This window comes from Rhipicephalus microplus, chromosome X (assembly GCF_043290135.1).
Source record: "Rhipicephalus microplus isolate Deutch F79 chromosome X, USDA_Rmic, whole genome shotgun sequence".
Classification (NCBI taxonomy): Eukaryota; Metazoa; Arthropoda; class Arachnida; order Ixodida; family Ixodidae; genus Rhipicephalus; species Rhipicephalus microplus.
Genome location: NC_134710.1, coordinates 494,656,557 through 494,676,786, shown reverse-complemented (window position 1 = coordinate 494,676,786; position 20,230 = coordinate 494,656,557). Strand labels below are relative to the sequence as shown.

Genomic DNA, 20,230 nt, shown 5'->3' with positions numbered 1-20,230 from the left:
CGAAGGCCGTGCCACGGCTGAAACGTTGGCATAAAAGTATTGCTCTTTCGTACGTGTACTCGCTTGTGTTCTTTATACGTACCAGACCCCTTGAACTTCCTGCTGAATATATATATATATATATATATATCACCAGCCTGACTACGCCCACTGCAGGACAAAGATCTCTCCCATGTTCCGCCAGCTAACCCGGTCCTGTGCTTGCTGCTGCCAATTTATACCCGCAAACTTCTTAATCTCATCTGCCCACCTAACCTTCTGTCTCCCCCTAACCAGCTTGTCTTCTCTGGGAATCCAGATAATTACCCTTAACGACCAGCGGTTATTCTGTCTACGCGCTACATGCCCGGCCCATGTCCATTTCTTCTTCTTGATTTCAGCTATGATGTCTTTAACCCCAGTTTGTTCTGTAATCCACTCTGCTCTCTTCTTCTCTCTTAAGGTTACGCCTACCATTTTTCTTTCCATTGCTCACTGTGTCGTCCTCAATTTGAGCTGAACCCCCTTTGTAAGTCTCCAGGTTTCTGCTCTGTAGCTAAGTACCGGCAAGATATAGCTGTTATATACCTTCCTCTTGAGGGATAGTGGCAATCTACCTGTCATAATTTGAGAGTGCTTGCCAAGTGTGCTCCACCCCATTCTAATTCTTCTAGTTGCTTCAATCTCGTGGTTCGGCTCCGCGGTTATTACCTGCCCTGAGTAGACATAGTCTTTTACAACTTGAAGTGCACTATTACCTATCTCGAAGCGCTGCTCTTTCCGAGGTTGTTGTACATTACTTTCGTTTTCTGCAGATTCATTTTAAGACCCACCTTTCTGCTCTCCTTGTCTAACTCCGTAATCATGAGTTGCAATTCGTCCCCTGAGTTACTCAGCAATGCAATGTTATCGGCGAAGCGCAGGTTACTAAGGTACTCTCCAGTACCTCTTATCCCTAACTGTTACCATTCTAGGCTACTGAAAACCTCCTGTAAGCACGCAGTAAATAGCATTGGGGAGATTGTGTCCCCCTGTCTTACATCCTTCTTGATTGGTATTCTGTTGCTGTTTTTATGAAGCACTATGGTAGCAGTTGATCCCCTGTAGATTTCTTCCAGGATGTTTATATATACTTCATCGACGCCCTGATTCCGCAGAGTCTGCATGACGGCTGATATTTCTACTGAATCAAACGCCTTCTCGTAATCTATGAAGGCTATGTATAGTGGTTGGTTATATTCTGAGTATTTCTCTATTACCTGATTGATAGTATGAATGTGGTTGATTGTTGAGTAGCTTGTTTGAAATCCTGCTAGTTCCTTTGGTGTATTGAATTCTAATGTTTTCTATACTCTGTTAGCAATCATCTTTGTAAATAGCTTGTATACTACGGAGAGCAAGCTAATCTGCCTGTAATTCTTCAAGTCATATATATATATATATATATATATATATATATAAGAACATGACCACTATGGTTCACGTCACGGTGCCCCGCCAATCTTCAATGACCGGTTGTGATAGTAACTCTCGCATTATCTTGTCTTAGCCTGGTGCTCGCTCACCGCCGAGCAGATTCACGCAGTCCTTGACGAGAGGTCGATGTGTTGCTTTAGCAGGCGGCTTCTCGTACGCGCACTCGGCTGCCGCATTTTGTGTAATGGACGTCAGACTCAGCCCAGGCAGCACTGCGAAAAACGCCGCCACCAGCACCACCATCGCGGCGCCGGCCATAAATGCGTATTGCACAGAGAGCCGTTTGCAAGCGAACGTGCATATGGCCTCCTCAAGGGTCTTGAGGCGCGGTTTTCTGAAACTCAATGACCTGGCAAGATTCTTCTTTCAATCCAACCTCGGTTATTAATATAAAAAACTCATCAAAGCGAAATGCAGGCACAATGCAAAAGATGTTTCATTTATTTTGGCGCGCTGCACCTGGCAATTTGATGCAAGCGAGCTTCGCATCACATCGAGTTCGAGGCAAGCACTCCGACGTGCGTTCTGTAATACTTAAATGCCTTAAACTTGGGCATACACATGATGCCAAAGTGATGAAGTGCATACACGAGCAATCACGTTTACGATCAGTGGTACGAAGCTTGCTTTATCCAGCACGATTGGCCTTAATGATTTCTGTTTTGCAGTAGTATTCTTCATCAATTTCTCGCTTTCTGCGCATTGAACTGTTTTATTACGTATGCTCAAACTGCTCTGTTGACAGGTGTCTTCCGTTTGTATATACTGCAAATGGGGATACATGCGTGTCCACTTTCTCAGTTTACAACGAAACACAAAATCAATGCCTCCGAGATAGCTCCGGTCATCGCAGAAACAAAGGGACAAAATAACACCACTTTATTGTGGTCGCAATCATTTTGCAGTTTGCCTGTATGACGCACTTGTTCGCATTTCTTGCTTAATGCCGGTACCTGGAGCCTTCAAATCCCTACGTGCGTAAAGCTGTGTGGTGGCGACAACTTTAGCTTAGAAGTGGTCGCAACGTGTGCGAAGCCCGAACCGCTGGACGTCACCTGTCAGCTGTTGTACGTGACGCACCGCAGCCAGATAGTCTGTTAAGCTTCATAATGAAAGTTACCATGGTTTGTCCGTCAAGGCTATTGAAAACAATAATAGGAGACCTACATTATCACACTTACTTAAGCGAACGGCTGTAAAGAACGCGAGTAATTTGCTTACCATTTGTCCAATCGTCATTGCGAGCGCTGTAGTTGCATCTGGTTGCGCAGCGACTATGCAAAGGAGTCTGGCTTTGCACTACTCAGAACTGCGTCGACAGGCGGCGCTGCGTGTCCGGAAAACTCCAGAGTCTGACGTTTAGAGCCCTAGCACCTGCCAGCGAGCATGCAGTTGGTCAGTCTTGCGGAGTTCCCTACCAGCTCGCAAGCCCGTGATAGTCACAATGTGGTGTATCTTGGGTAAATAAACCCATGTATGTCGACAACCTGTCTTGAGAGCCATCTATGCGCCCTGCCGTCGAGTCGATGAACCCGGTCCTCTTTGTGCGCAGCGGAGATTGTCACGTTGCTTCCTGGTCACTTCGTAGGGTAAATTTTTAGCAAACCTGTCTGCACGGTACCCATTAAGTGGATGGGGGGATAGCCACCGTGGTAGCTCTGTTAATTGGACGCATGTTTAGAAATCCTCAGGCTCGGTCCCTGCCCCCGGAAAGTTATCTTTTCACCACTTTTCTTTCTTCACATTTACATCACAATTGCCTAATATAACATCCTGTATGCTTTCTTTGGTATAATTGTCGGCTAGGTCTCATTATTATTGTGTCTAACAAAGAATGCAAGCCCTTAATTCTACACTTCTTTCTATCATCCAGAGCTAGGCAGTATCGAAGATACATCAATCTGAAATATCATTTGAGATCTCTTTCAGTATCTTGTATCTGTATCGCAATACGTCTCGCTAAACTCTATCTGTGTTTTCATTACATTCGATAATGCATCGTGTACAGTCGACTCTCCTTAGTTCAAGCTCGAAGGGGCCTCCGCCTTTTGTTTGATTTATCGAGAAGTTTAAATTATCACAAGTCCTCAGATATATGACCCTGGTGAGGTGACACGACACACTGTGAGTAAACATTGATTTTCAAACATTTAAAATTTTAAAGTGTTTTTAATCCCCAACTGCACGCAGTGAAGAGAGAGCAGAGGTGTAAAGTCCAGAAGTTTATTGACCATTTACTGCTGATCAAAACTTTTGAAGAAATCATAATTTGCCAGCTGCTTTTTTTCCTATAGATATGTGCGTTCAGCACAAAGCTCTCTATACCAGTTTAAAAGCATCACGGTTTACCATGCGGGTGCTTTCAAAATTTTTTTACTAGCAAAGTCTTTCTCTTGAAAGCCTGAGGTGCTTACTTTTCATTTTTAAACTGTTAGAATTATAAAGACAGCAGATATTTTCTGGTACAGAACTGCGAAAAATATGCATTAACCAATTGAAGGAGTTTGAAATAAGAGGCTTTTAAATACACTGAATGAATAGAGGGCCAACAAAAAATCGAATATTGTTTGAAATAACCGCAAGTATGACTTATCAGAGTTTTAATTATCGCGTGTCTACTGGATTTTAAAATATGATGTACTGCAATCGCAACGTACGCTATACCTTGCGAAACAATAATAGCTGACAGAACTCCACTTCTCCGGCTGGTACTTGTGACAAAAGTTTACCTTTCCGCTCGACTCTACCGCTGAGGGCAGAAAATGAGGAGTTAGAGTCTCTTCTAGTTGAGCGGAGGAACGTTAAAGAGCTCGCGTGATTACGACACAAAAACTACGTTCACCTGCATGCCTACACTCTAAAAAAATATCGAGTAAAACGCAATATGGATGACGATTATTGTTGTGGGACAAAAAGACACCCTTTTTACTCGCTATTTTTTAGAGTGTACGTGTGTTTTTTCTTCTTTTTTTCTTTTTTTGAGTTCTGTCAAAACCATGACAACCTTAGCCACTCTTGCACGCGCCGCTTACCACAATTATTGCGACGAAGACTATACAGATTCTAAGGTCACTCTTCAATGTGGAACTGCACACTCTTAGAAAAAGAGTTAGTAAACGGTAAACCGTGTATTTACTAGAATTCAGTGTCTTTGAGCACTAGCTTTGCGGCTTACCTTTCAGTTTATTGAGCTTATTCAGGGGGGGTTATATATATTTATATATATATATATATATATATATATATATATATATATTTCTTGAAAGTCTTCCTGGATTCCGGTCGAGTTATAAATCACCAGAAGAAGCGAACGAGCAAACGAAAAACGATGCTTTATTGCCAACGTTACGGCCGGGGACCGGCCTTCGTCAGGGCATACGTGCATATTACACTAACACGCACTTAAAGACATAGCATGGGGGCCCCCAATTGTGAATCATCACTCTTAGCAATATTGACATACATGTTAACAAAAACATATTCAGATATTCATATATTCAGATATTCATATATATATATATATATATATATATATATATATATATAAGGGAAAGAAGTGTATACCTAAGGGCTCGTTTTTCCGTGTTTTAACACAATAATAATGACATCTAACAGACAGTAATGCAAAGGAATGTACAGGGGAAGTTAATAGAACCAATGAAATGTAAATAACAAGAAAGAAAAGTGGATGAAAAAATAACCAGCCTGCTCACGGCTGGTTATTTTCGCGTTTGCTAAAAAGAACCTCGTGGCTTCTTTTGAGCAAACGCAGAGTGTGTCTGGACGTATGATGTCACAATTCTCACACCGACGTATCTGGACAACAACACCGATTTCTTCCATTCTGAAATCAACAAGGTCTTGGGACGCCCAGCTGCCAGGCTAGGACTAGCGGCGGATCGGGGAGAAGTGCAATCGACTACCAGCAAATCTCCTGTGTGTGCCAATGCAGCATCCAATAAGCCAACGGACGACGACCAGGTAACGAAAAAGGAAGCCATGGACACGGACAATCAAGATTTCAACACAGAACTGGGCTCTCCAGAAAATTTTGTCGAAGACTCCCCATCGTCTGACGAGGCGATACAAGTGGAGTCAGCCAACGGCGACGCGAGCGAGCACCATGAAGCATCAAAGGGAGCTAACGACGAGGCGAAAGACGGTCAGTGGCAGCTTGCTCTTTTTTTACGGGAACGTAAGAGACTAAGCAGCAGCAGCAGCGGCGGCGGCGGCGGTGACGGCGGCGGCAGCAGCAGCCGCAATAATAATAATAATAATAATAATAATAATAATAATAATAATAATAATAATTCAGGGTACGCTGGGCAGCATTAGGCTCCCAACCTCCTCCAAACTAAGTGCAATCAACACACACACAGTTCGCGCAACTCTAGCGAGAGCTAGAGTTGATGCGTGTAAGGATGGGGTACTTAGAAAGAGAAAATGGACAACTAAGAAGCCAGCAAAAGCAGCAGCAACAACCACAAGAGAAACCCACTCAATCTTCCTCGGCAGGACATCAGCAGCAACATCAGCGAAGTGTATCAATATTGAACGGCGACACTGTGGCGACGATAGCTATTCTGAAATAAACCGTAAAGAAATAGTTCCCTCCATCGTCGAACAGATCATGGGGTATGTTGACAGAAAACTCGACGTGTTGGAAAGAAAAATTCAAGCGCAACAGATAGAACTCACAAAGGCGTAGAGAAAGCCTACTAAGGGTAGCCACATAAGGGAAAAAGCAGATAACGCATACAACAGGCTGGGCCTACTTAATATGACACAAGAAGCTACTGACAATGCATAAGCAACTAAGAAAACTACGGAAGAGTGCGACATGTGGCAGTAGAACTGCAGAGAATTCCGACGAAAAAAAGGAACAAAATTCACAGCTGGTGGAGATGCAGCCGAGGCCAACTGCTGTGATAGCTGCCCAAGAGGTTGAAATAAGGCCAAGCATGCAGAGCTACGAGACTTATATGAAGCTTTGAATAATAACGAACGGAGAGTGGCGACATTAGTCCACAAATCCATAACCGCAATACTTCATAAACCAACAGAAGGAATTGAAATTCCACATATCATTTACGGAAATCCTGTATAAGAGAAGAAAAAGAAAAGTATTTTCATCCCCAACATTTAGAGCCCACCTCGACAAAGAAAGGTAACTTTCAACAAACTATTCGAAGATGCAGCAAAACTCGCGAAGCAGAACACGCTCATAGTGGTGGGGAATTTCAATGCAGAAGACCCAAGTTGGGGATACCTCACTCAGGATGCTAAAGACAAAAACATAGCCCAGCAAATAGAAATCACAGGTATGACACTTCTGATGGATCAAGCAACGCCAACGAGACTTGAAAGCAGTAACTCCCGAGACACGACTTCGGATCTAACGATGTGCAAAAATTGTCAAGAGGTGGAATGGCACAACACTCTGGAAAATCTAGGCAGTGATCATTACATATTATACACCACTATACACACAGGTCAGATACGTAAAAGGATTGGTGGTGCCAAAATAACTAATTGGCTTGCGTTCAGGAAATCACTGGAACAAAGGTTGACTGCCCCTGATGTAACAAATTTGAGTGATTGGTGTGACGAAATAAGGCGTCAAAAAGAAAGATACAGTAAAAAAATAACGCGATCAAGCAATGCCTCTGAGGTCGACTCACACCTACTACGGCTTTGGGAAGCAAGAAGAAGCCTTACGAAAAGATTGAAAAGACAAAAACGTAACCACCGATTGAAAGAAGGAATCAAAGATATCACCCAGCACACAGAAGGATACGCCAATCAACCAGCTGCAACTAATTGAGCCAATTTCTGTGATTCACTCAACGGAACACTGAGTACGGCCAAAACATGGAACATACTGAAAGGCATGATAGACCCCACGAAAACAAAAAGTGAAAACAGTAAAGCGGTTGAAAGATTGCTGCACCTATACCCTGGTAGAAAAGAGGACCTCATTCAAGCCATGCATAAAAATGCTTTGGGGAAGACAGAGTGACGCCTTCATATTAAGGAAGATATAAAGGATCACCACGATCTGATTTAGACAAGCCTTTTATGGACGCTGAGATAAGAGCAGCCATATTTAGTAACAAGAACTACACGTACAGCTGCGTGTGCAGATAAAATCACCAATGGGATGATCAGGAACCTAAATGATGAAGCCACTGAAGCTCTCACAAACTACATACACAAACATTGGCTCACTGTAACTGTTCCACCAATATGGAAACATGTGATTGTGGTCACGGTACCTAAACCAGGAAAAAACTTGCCATTGAGAACGTCAGACCTATCTCGCTCACGTCCTGCTTGGGAAAAATCTTTGAAAAACTGGTAAACACCAGGCTCCTCAACCATCTCGAAAACAAGAACCTCATGCCCGAAACCATGTTTGGCTTTCGTCCACACCTTTCAACGCAAGATGTTCTACTACTTTTAAAAGAACAAGTACTAATGGACATCTCAATAGTTGGGGAAAACGTTGTTATGGAAGCTGACATGAAGGGAGCCTTGATAACATCAGTCACAAAGCAATACTAGAAGGTCTGGAGGAAGCTGTGGAGAACGAATGTTCGACTACGTTAAAAGATTTCTTAGTCACGGGACTGCAACAATCAAGCCGGGAGATTACGAATCCGGCCTCATTCGACCGGCAAACAAAGGAACACCCCAAGTAGCGGTAATTTCACTGACACTTTTCAACACTGCTACGAGAGGCCTTGCAGGAAAGCTAAAAGATATTGCCAGTCTACAACATGCGATATATGCAGACGATATCACGGTATGGACAACAACAGACAGCCTAGCAGAGAAAGAAGATAGGTTACAAGAGGCAGCTAGCATAATAGAAGAGTACGTATGGATACGAGGTATTAGGTGCTCAGCCGAAAAGTCAGAGCTCATTCTCTTCTCGAAGAGAAAAGTGTGGAGGATCGACCCGAATCTAGAGCTGAAAGTCAAGCTCGATGGGGATATCACTCCGGAAAAAGATACCGTACGAATACTAGGAATGTGGTTTCAAGCTAATCAGAGATATCTGCACACACTCAACTCAGAACATCAGTACAGCAGATCTCACGCATGATCTCGAGAATAACAAACAATGGTAAAGGCATGAGAGAACAAGGTACCCTGAAATAGGTGAAAAGCCTCGTCATCAGTCGTAATACATATTCGCTTCCGTATCGAATCAGAACAGGGAAGGGAGAGAAAAAGCAAACCGAATAATCTGAATAGCCTACAACACAGTCCTAAGATTACCACGGAATACTTCAAACGACAAGCTACTGGCGCTTGGTCTTCATAACACAATTAATGAATTATCCGAGGCCCAGCTACTAGCGCAAAAAATCTCCTTCTCCAGACCACAAGGGGCAGAGTAGTCCTAACAAAACTAGGGTGCGATACGTCATTACAAAAACACCAAGAAACTAAAGAAGTACCAAGCGAACATAGAGAATGATACACCGTATTGCCAATACCAAGCAACATGGATCCTACTCTGCATGCTGAGAGATTAAAGGCAAGGGCTGGCTGCATTGACAAAATGACAAGATTTTGGAACACGACCAGATTCACTGACGCCGCGCCTTTTCAGACCAATGCAAACAGATCTCTGTGTGTAGTCACAGTTACGTAGAGAGAAAATTACAGCCTGCGCTTCAATAGATCAGGGGTCGACAACACAAGCAGAAGAGGTTGCCATAGCACTCGCAACAAAAGAGGGATGGACGCGAAACGCTCCATTAACAATCAATACAGAGTCGCATAAAGCTTGCATAAACTATCTAAAAGGCAAAATTGGAGCACAGGCGTTCCGTATATTGGTTGGGACAGGATGGGACCCCACAGTAAAATACGTACAGACTGTGACTTGGGCACCGGGGCACAAGGGCGTGACAGGGAACCTGCACGTGGATGAGGCAGCTCGAGGCTTCACAAATCACCAAGCCACTCAAGACAATGCAATAGATGACCCTACACCACTGCACCCTTGTTTCACAACAATTCTAAAGTACTACAGGGAAAATAGGCAGCTCTATTCACGTCCTCATAGCAAGCTCTGCGCTGCGGAGGCAACAGCGCTGAGATTAATACAGACTAACACTTACACTTACGTGGGCTTGGTGGCACCGACCTGGGACACACGCTCATGCGGTTTTTTTTTTGTAGCGCAGATCGCTTTGTGGCCAGTAGCCTTCGTTACCGGAACAGCCACGCATGCTACGTCAGAAGACATCGGATGAGCATTCCCTGCTGCCCAGCCCCCCTTCCTTGTGAATTCATGGACGCAGCAAGATACGCAACCAAACGGGTGTCTTGAATATCATCTTCCGGCAAGGATGACGTCTACAGAACTGCCACGGCACCAGGATAAAACTTGGAGACAACCAGCCAGGCACTTCAGTGAGCTTGGGGGCACCAACCTGGGACACACGCTCATGCGGTTCTTTTATGTAACACAGGTTAGTGAGAATAATTCAACATTATCAATTCGAGACGATGATGTAACCCTTGCGGTGCTGCCGAGCCTACAGTGTCTTATTGCCACTATGATTGTTGCCATGTTATTGGACTGTTATTACTAACATCTGGGGACGTGGAACAGAACCCAGGGCCAACTTCTGACTCAGAGTCTGAATTCAGATCAACCAACGCTATGTTGAAGAAAATCCTTATAGAACAAACGAAAACAACCAAAACGCCTAAAGAACTTACAGCTAATTTGAGACAAATTGAGGGTGTGGTATCTACTATCGAGAAAAAAATTACTGCCATGGAAAATGAAATCGGTCAGCTAAAGCAATGTAAAGAAATACTAGCAGAGTACAAAAAAAATTGCCTAGGCACGACTCAGCAAATACTAAAACTGACGGCTAAGGTTGACGTTCTAGAAAACAGAAGTAGTCGCAACAATCTCGTAATATTCGGGGTGACTGAAGAGCCTGATGAAGATTCAAAATCACTGAAAGGAAAGGTTCACCGAACTATTTTTCTTAATATACTTGGTATTGCCGTAAAATCTGTTGAAAGGATCCTCAGAGTAGGCAATCCTCGTAGCAAACAAACACAATCAATTGTTCTACGACTTTTCAATTTCTCTGAGAAGTCTAAAACTCTCTCTTGCAGTACCAAATGAAAACGCACAGAAATATCGATTTCGGAGAATTTTTCGAAAACAGTGAGAGATATGCACAGTCAGTTGTGGCGCTCTGCCGCAGACGAGAAAGTATATGGAGCGAATGTGTCCCTCCTGTTTGACAAGCTAAAGGTCAACGGCAAAATGTTTGTCTGGGATCCCGAACAGAACGCCAAAGTAGAAGCTGCTGCTAGGTACTCTCGACCGAATGTAGCTACAAGGGCAGGACCTGACGTTTAGAAGACGGATTGACGGGGGAAGACCAAAAACTTGAGAACCTTGTCCTTCAATGCCCGCAGCATAGTATGCAAGCTCAGCGAAATTGATAATTTAATTCTGTGTCATCACCCGCATGTGCTGGTAATTACCGAAACGTGGCTACATGCTGGTGTGTTGGACTGTGAAGTAATTTCGCCATCATATAAACTACTCCGTAACGACAGGACTTGCAGAGGTGGTGGCATAGCGATAGTCATCAAAAACAACATCAAGTTTTCTGTTCTTGATGGAATTCTCGAACACAAAAGCCTATGGTGCAAATAAATTTATTCTGGTAAGACGATATTGCCACGTTCCATTTCCCAAGTTTTCGTTATCGTCACAAAACACCACACGATTCTCAGTGCAAACCGCGCCTGCAGTTTTCGAGAAGGTTCCGGACTGTAGTAGATCATTTTGATAAGATCACGACCACTGTGCGAACGGTACAGATTGTTCTGGAACCTACGCCACCACCAGCGATAACGCTAGAACATTCGACGGCAAGAGTATAAATGCCGACGCACTTCGCCGCTTGTCAGTTGTTGATCGAAGACCGACGCTCCGTTCGCCGCTATCAGTCCGAGACTGCTACCTGTGCGAGACTGCTGCTGTAATTGGACTTTCCGTTTACCGGGCACAGGTTCGCCCAAATAAACTTTTAAATCCCAACACGAAGTCTCCTGTCTTCGGCCACGTCACGACCCCGTGACATCTGGTGGAGGTGCTGCTTCGTTCATGTACCGGACGCCCCCGTCAAGCCGTGAACCCAGCCCACGTCACGGAGAAGACACCGACGCCAACCAGGAGCAGCGAACAAGCCGCCGACAGCAAGGGCTACCACCGGAGTACGGGCTTCTACAAGACAAGGCGCGGAAGACCAAGGCCATGACCGCGACTGCAGCGACAATGACAACCACAGCGTCCCAGCCCACGATGGTCATGCATCAAACCAGGGAACCACCAACTTTCCATGGGTCATCGTTCGAAGACCCGGAGTCCTGGCTAGAAACATACGACCATGTGGCCGCCCTCAACCACTGGGACCATGACAAAAAGCTGCGTCGTGTGTTCTTCTATTTGGAAGACACCGCAAGGACCTGGCCCGAAAATCGGGAGTCCACGCTACGAACGTGGGATGTTTTCTGCAGCGCATTCCTGCAAATGTTCGCGAGCGTCGCTCGCAAAGAGAGGGCCGCTGCTTTATTAGAGACCCGGGTTGAGCTACCAAATGAAAATGTCGCCATTTTCACAGAAGAAATGACCCGACTATTCCGTCACGCTGACCCAGACATGCCTGAGGAGAAAAAAGTTCGTTTCCTCATGCGAGGGGTCAAACAGGAGCTCTTCGCGGGACTGATGAGAAACCCACCGAAAACCGTCCAAGAATTTGCAGCCGAAGCGACCACTATCGACAAGACCCTGGACATGCGCACCGGACAGTACAATCGTCGCCTGACTGCAGACTGCGCTGCTGCTCAAGCCTGTAACTATGGAGACCCGCGTGAAACGATCCGAGCGATCGTGCGGGAAGACCTGCGCAAGCTGTTGCCTTCGGCGCAGCCTCAAGTGGATTCAATCGCCGACATTGTCCGAGAAGTTCGGCAATCGCTTCAAATTCTCCACGCACCGCTGCCCGAGCCGGAAGCTATGAGCTACGCCGCTGCACTGCACCACAACGCTCCTCCCCGTCCACGCCAAAACGCCGCTCCATCGCACTTCCAATGACAGACGCCACCGCCACCACCACCCTCACCGACGTCATACCGTTCGCCAGCGGCCCAGCACAGTGCACCGAGGAAGACTGACGTCTGGCGCACTCGTGACCATCGCCCGCTCTGTTACCACTGCAGCGAGGCTGAACACACATACCACCGTTGCCAGTACTGACAGATGGGACTGCTTGGCGTCCCCGTCAATGCACCGCGTCCACAGCCAGGAGAACGACCACGTGACATCGCCGACTACCTGACAGGAACTCGATGGACACCACGAAGCCTTTCGCGTTCGCCGTCGCCCAGCCGCCGCACGTCACCGCACCACCGGCAGTACTCTGGCCCAACGTGGGGCCGGTCTCCTAACCCGTATCCGGGAAACTAAGGGCAGCAACCGGTGGAGGTGCAGTTGCTGTGCGACGAACTACCTAAGATCCTCCGACGATGACGACGCCGCGACGGAGCTTTCCGAACACAACGCCAACCAGGCAAAGCCCTGACGGCGAAAGCTCACTTACCGAAGGTGGCCTGACGACGCAACATGAAAGCAGCGGAACAAGCCGACGCAGCCGTGACCCGACGCCACGCCCTAACTGTAATGCGAGACGGCGAACTAGCGACCTCGACGTTCTTATCGACGGCCACAGTGTGCCCGCTCTCATCGATACTGGAGCCGACTATTCTGTCATCAGTGGGTCGTTCACCGCGAAGTTAAAGAAAGTTAGAACAGCTTGTAAAGGCCCTGAAATCCGCACAGCCGGAGGTCATCTCGTAACGCCTGCAGGAATCTGCACAGCGAGAGTCACCATTAACGGCCGTATTTATCCTACAGACTTCGTAGTCCTACAGCGTTGCTCGAGAGATGTCATCCTTGGCATGGACTTCTTATGTCTCCATGGTGCTGTCATAAACCTAAAAGCAAAGTTGATAACGTTATCCACAGAAGAAGCACTACCGCCGCGCACGCCGTCAGGACACCATGCCTTGAATGTGCTGGAAGAACAAGTCCCCATTCCGCCTCGCTCAAGCGTCATTATTTCAGTCGGCGCTCCTAAATCACCTGACTTCGAAGGCGTCGTTGAAGGCAGTCAGCATCTGTTGGTCACCCAAATTATTTGCGTCGCAAGAGGAATTGCAGAGCTGCAGGGAGGCAAAGCAACGGTTATGCTCACGAATTTCAGCAATGAGTACAAACATGTGAACAAAGGAACAACGGTCGCATACATCGAAGAAATTGTCGAAGCCACCAGTGCTTTCGCCCTCGCCGATTCCGCGGAACCTGCTCAGAGGCACCAAGCCCCTCCCATAGCTTTCGACGTCAATCCCAGACTTCAGAACGATAAGCAAGAACAGCTCAAGGCCCTGCTCCTACAATACGAAGATTGCGTTTCGTCGTCATCGAAAATTCGGCAGACCCCAATCACGACACATCGCATCATAACCGAAGAAAATGCCAGGCCAATCCATCAGAGTCCGTACAGGGTTTCGACGCGAGAACGTGAGGCCATGAAGAGACAAGTTGATGAAATGCTGCGGGATGACATTATCCAGCCATCCAAGAGTTCATGGGCATCCCGTGTGGTGTTAGTGAAGAAAAAGGACGGGACCCTACGTTTCTGCGTCGATTATCACCGCCTGAACAAAATCACAAGAAAATACGTGTATCATCTCCTACGAATATATGACGCACTTGATCGGCTCCATAACGCCAAGTACTTTTCGTCAATGGACCTCAAGACTGGCTATTGGCAAATTGAAGTCGACGAAAAAGACCGAGAGAAGACGGCGTTTATAACACCGGACGGCCTCTTCGAGTTTAAGGTGATGCCCTTCGGCCTTTGCTCAGCGCCTGCAACTTTTCAACGCCTTATGGATACAGTACTGGCAGGATTGAAGTGGCAGACTTGCCTTGTGTACTTGGACGACGTCGTCGTGCTTTCCTCGAGTTTCGACGAGCATCTTCGGCGCCTTAAAGCTGTACTTCAAGCAATCAAGACTTCCGGACTCACAATAAAGCCAGAAAAGTGCAGATTTGCGTATAAAGAGCTCTTTTTTCTGGGGCACGTTATCAGCAAGTCTTAAGTTCGTCGGGATCCACGGAAAACAGCCGCCATCGCTGACGTCCTGCCGCCCACTGACAAGAAAGCCGTGCGCCAATTTCTGGGCCTGTGCGCCAATTATAGGCGATTCGTGAAAAACTTCGCCCACATCGCCGATCCTCTCACTAACCTTACCAAGGCCGACGTGGTGTTCAAGTGCGAAACGCCACAGGAACACGCTTTCCAGGGAGTTAAACATCGCCTCCAGACGTCTCCGTTACTTGCCCATTTCAACGAATTCGCCGAGACAGAAATACATACTGACGCAAGCAGCGTAAGTCTTGGCGCCGTTCTTCTGCAGAGGGCTGACGGACTTGAAAGGGTTATTAGTTACGCCAGCCGATCGCTATCCAAAGCTGAAGCAAATTATTCCACAACAGAAAAAGAGTGCCTCGCCATCATCTGGGCTACGTCGAAATTCGCCCCTACCTCTACGGCAGGCCCTTCAAAGTTGTGAGCCACCACCACGCCCTTGTTGGCTAGCCACCTTGAAGGACCCTTCAGGTCGCCTCGCACGATGGAGCCTGAGACTTCAAAAATATGACATTACTGTCATTTACAAGTGCGGCAAAAAACACTCCGACGCCGACTGTCTCTCTCGTGCGCCTGTCGATCAACCGCTACCCGACGACCCGGATGACGACTACTTCTTGAGAACGATAACTACCGTCGACTTCGCTGAAAGACAGTGGGCCGACCCGGAACTTAAGGCCCTAATAGAATACCTCGAAGGCAGGACCGCCGAAGTCCCGACGGTATTCAAGCGCGCATTTGTCTCGTTCTTTCTACGAAACGGTCTTCTACAACAGAAAAACTTTTCACCACTTCGAGCTAAGTACCTCCTTGTGGTGCCTTCACCTCTGCGACCAGAACTCCTGCAGGCCCTGCACGACGATCCGACGGCCGGGCACCTCGGTGTTTCTCGCACGCTCGCGAGGATACAAGAAAGGTACTACTGGCCACGTCTTACCACCGACGTCACTCGTTATGTGAGGACATGTCGGGACTGTCAGCGACGCAAGACACCGCCGACAAGGCCAGCGGGACTTCTGCAGCCAATTGATCCACCTTGCTGACCTTTCCAGCAGATTGGTATGGACCTACTGGGGCGGTTTCCGACGTCGGCTTTCGGAAACAAGTGGATCGTGGTAGCTACCGACTACCTCACCCGCTACGCCAAGACAAAAGCCCTGCCAAAAGGCAGTGCATCCAAGGTAGCTAAGTTCTTCGTCGAAAATATCGTCCTACGTCACGGTGCCCCGGAGGTCCTTATCACCGACAGAGGAACGGCATTCACTGCCGACTTAACTCAAGCGATCTTGGCATACAGCCAAACAAACCACCTCCGGACGACAGCGTACCACCCACAGACCAACGGCCTCACCAAGCGGCTTAACAAGACAATCGCCGACATGCTGTCAATGTACGTAGATGTCAAACACAAGACGTGGGACGCCATTCTTCCGTATGTGACCTTCGCATACAACACGGCGGTGCAGGAGACGACGCAGATATCTCCATACAAATTGGTCTACGGAAGAAGCCCGGCAACGACGCTCGATGCCATGTTACCCAACGTCACCGACGAAGAAAACCTCGATGTGAGCGAGTACCTTCAACGCGCCGAAGAAGCCCGACAACTGTCTCCGTATCAAGAATCAACAGACGACCGACAGCCACCGTTACAACCTTCGACGACACTTCGTGGAATACCAGCCCAGTGAACGTGTTTGGGTGTGGACGCCGATACGCCGACGTGGACTAAGTGAAAAGCTTCTGCGAGGGTACTTCGGACTGTACAGGGTGGTTCGACGTCTCGGCCCACTTGATTACGAGGTTGCCACCGATGGCATCACGAACTCTCAACGACGCCGATCGCGACCTGAAGTCGTCCATGTCGTGCTCCTCAAGCCGTGTCATGCGCGTTAACAAACTGAAACAGTGTTTTTTTGTAACATTGCTGTATCGTAATTTATTCATTGTACTTTCTTGCATTATTATTGTACCTTCATCTTTTGTTAAAGCATCGGGACGATGCCTTTTTTCAGAGGGGGGCAATGCCACGTTCCATTTCCCAAGTTTTTGCTATCGTCCCAAAACACCACACGTTTCTCAGCGCAAACCGCGCCTGCAGTTTTCGAGAAGGTTCCGGACTGTAGTAGATCATTCCGATAAGATAACGCCCACTGTGCGAACGGTACAGATTGTTCTGGAACCTTCGCCACCGCCAGCGATAACGCTAGAACATTCGACGGCAAGAGTATAAATGCCGACGCGCTTCGCCGCTTGTCAGTTGTTGATTGAAGGCCGACGCTCCGTTCGCCGCTATCTGTGCGAGACTGCTGCTGTAATTGGACTTTCCGTTTACCGGGCACAGGTTCGCCCAAATAAACAGTTAAATCCCAACATGAAATCTCCTGTCTTTAGCCACGTCATGACCCCGTGACATTATTACTTGCTGGCGTATACCGCCCTCCCAATGCTGCGCCTCAGTATCTGGAAGCTGTTCACGACTATCTTTCACATCACACAAACTCAAGGTCAAACATAATATTAACAGGGGATTTTAATCTGCCGGGGATAAACTGGACTGACATGTGTTATGACAGCAGAGATGTCTGAAGTGCGGAATCGCTGCTTTTCACTGGGTTCAGTTTTTCGCAGAACCAACTAGTGTCCGAACATACGAGAATTGGAGCGTCGTCCTCTCTTCTTGACCTAATGTTCGTTGAAAATACGCTTCAAACCAGCACAGTTAGCATAGAAGAAGGTATTTCAGATCATAAGTTGCTTTGGTGACTTGCCTCATCACAGTTATTTGCTCATCTACCAAATGACCATGCCTTTACGTAAAAGATTAAGCGCGCGCAGATGATGACAAAGTATCAGATATATTAGAATGCAACTTTGACAAATTTAGCGCCCTGAACAGTGTTGCGGAATAGTGGACGTGTTTTAAAGAAATAATATATTTTTGCGACAACAACTTCATCCCCCAAAGAAAGAAACGGATCAACAAATATTACCCATGGTTAACACGCGAGATAATTCAGTTGAAACTAAAACTGAAACGGTGACGTCGCACAAAGGGAGATAAAAACAAAATCGTTGGTATCGTTGGCACTATGCGTCATAAAGTACGTGAAGCGAAATCACAATTTTACGATGTAAGTTTGCCAAGTTTTATGATGGATGACCCTCAAAACTTTTGGCGCTACTTGTCAGAAGATAGACCAACCATTGCACAAATCAAAACTGGGAGTAGAACACTTACTGAACCTAAAGACATTGCGAATCAGCTTAACAACTATTTCCAGTCAGTCTTCACACACACTGATTCGCAAGAGCCACTGGCGGCCTATTCTGTTGAGCAGACTATGGAAAAATATTTATAAGTGAAGAAGAAATATTACATTTATTGAATAACCTTGACCTAAGGAAGTCCACTGGTCCCGACTCTATCTATAATGCATTCTTGAAGCGATATGCTGCCTGGATTTCAAAATATTTACTTATAATATATAAAGTGTCTTTGGATACCTCCAGTATTCCTGATGACTGGCGCACGGCAAAAATAATTCCAGTACTAAAATCTGGCTCTAAATTTGAACAAACCAACTACAGACCTGTATCATTAACAACCACGTGTTGTAAGGTGATGGAACACATAATGTTTAAATCTCTTATCAGTCATCTAGAAAGGAATAACCTTATTTAAAACCAACAACATCGGTTCAGGTCTGGGATGTCAACACTAACACAGCTGGCCGAAATAACTAATGACCTCGCCAACGCTGATATTACCAACAGTCAGGTTGATGCCATATTCTTAGACTTTTCAAAGGCGTTTGACGTGGTCCCACATGAAGATTTAATCTCAAAACTACAGGCTTTTGGTATTGAGGACACCTTAATCTCGTGGATTTCCAGCCTGTTAATGAGCAGAACACAACGCGTAGCCGTAAACACGGATATGTCCGATAGCCTCCATGCGTACTCAGGAGTACTGCAGGGTTCAATCCTTGCGCCTCTGCTATTTCTTATTTATATCAATGATATCCAATTTTGTATCCAGTCACCAATCCAGATGCGGCTTATCACAGATGATTGTGTCGTGTATACAGTTGTAAGATCTTAAGAGGACCAAATCGGCTTGAATAACTCTGTAAAAAGTATTTGCGCTTGGTGCCAGAAATGGGGCATGAGCCTGAACGCATCTAAAACGAAATGTCTCACATTCACTAATAAGAAGAATCCGCTTAATTTTTCGTACACTTTAGAAAACATTGAACTCCCTAAAAGTGATCAGGTGAAATACATTCGTGTGACGCTTTCAGCGAAATTAAGTTGGGAACCTCATATCGACACCATCTGCAAAAAAGCGGTAGAGAAGCTATACTTTCTTAGAAGAAGGTTGCGAAATGCTCTGGCCCAAGTCAAATAAATGCAGACAAGACTCTTATTCGCCCTGCCTTAGAATATGCCGACATAATATGGAGTCCCCACCAACAACACCTAAGAGACAAAATTGAACGCATTCAGAAATTAACTGCACGGTTCATGTACTCTAATTATTCGCGGCATTAAAGCGTCACTGACCTAATTAATAGAGCGAGTCTTCAGCCACTTTCCAAACGAAGAATGATTTCTAGGTCAAAGTTCCTATACTTACTCAATCACGGTCATTTTAGGATACCGCGAAATCTGTACTTACAGGACCCATTTAAACACTCACTCAGGACAAACCATAATAAGGTCATCTTTCAACCTGCTAGCCGTGTCAATACGCATAAGTATTCTTCATTCCCGATGCCCATTAGTGTTTGGAATAGGCTGCCAGTCAATGCTGTGAATTGTTCTACGCTGTAATCTTTTGTCAACTGTCTAGAAGAAATTGATTTTTCTAAAAATGTATACGTGTGAATCATGAAGTATTCTATGTGCATCAATACTTTCGTTCTTTTTTTTGTAGAGCGCTATTATGCCTCATGTTATCTCTATGTATCCATTCCTGCATGGGCCCGATTAGGGCTTGCAGTATGTACAAATAAATAAATAAAATAAACATAAATCTGCACACACCTCACCTGATCTACCCCACGGCGTACATAGATATATGCCCGTGGTGTGGAGCTACCCTAACACTCTTTCACATCACGTGGAAGTGTTCGGAGCATGACGAAGAACACGAATCTAATGGCACTTGGGAGAAATGGGAGGTTCTGTTTTCTAGTCCAGCCCTGGTGGATCAGCTGCGACTGATTCACAGAGCTGAACGGATGGCTCGCGCCAGTGGGACCCTCGAATAGGGGCACCACCCTGCCGGATAGACTTCGCTCTTCACCCTGTATATTTCTCGGGACACTGGAGTTCTAGCCTGTCAAGATTATGCACATAATAAAGTTTTCTACTACTGCTACTACTACTATTGAGAATAGGGTACGAAGAGCACAATGTCGTGGGTGGCTGGATAAACAGATACGCTCAAAGTGGCCGAAGTTCGCTAAGAAATGCTGCGCATTTTCTAAGAAGAGCACGAA

The 20,230-nt window shown here is 46.2% G+C and overlaps 1 protein-coding gene across 1 annotated transcript in view; it reads right to left on the bottom strand.

Moving 5' to 3' along the window:
• Positions 1-20,230, bottom strand: part of LOC142775543 (whirlin-like) — a 394,676-nt gene that overhangs the window by 118,194 nt on the left and 256,252 nt on the right. The window lies entirely within an intron of this gene.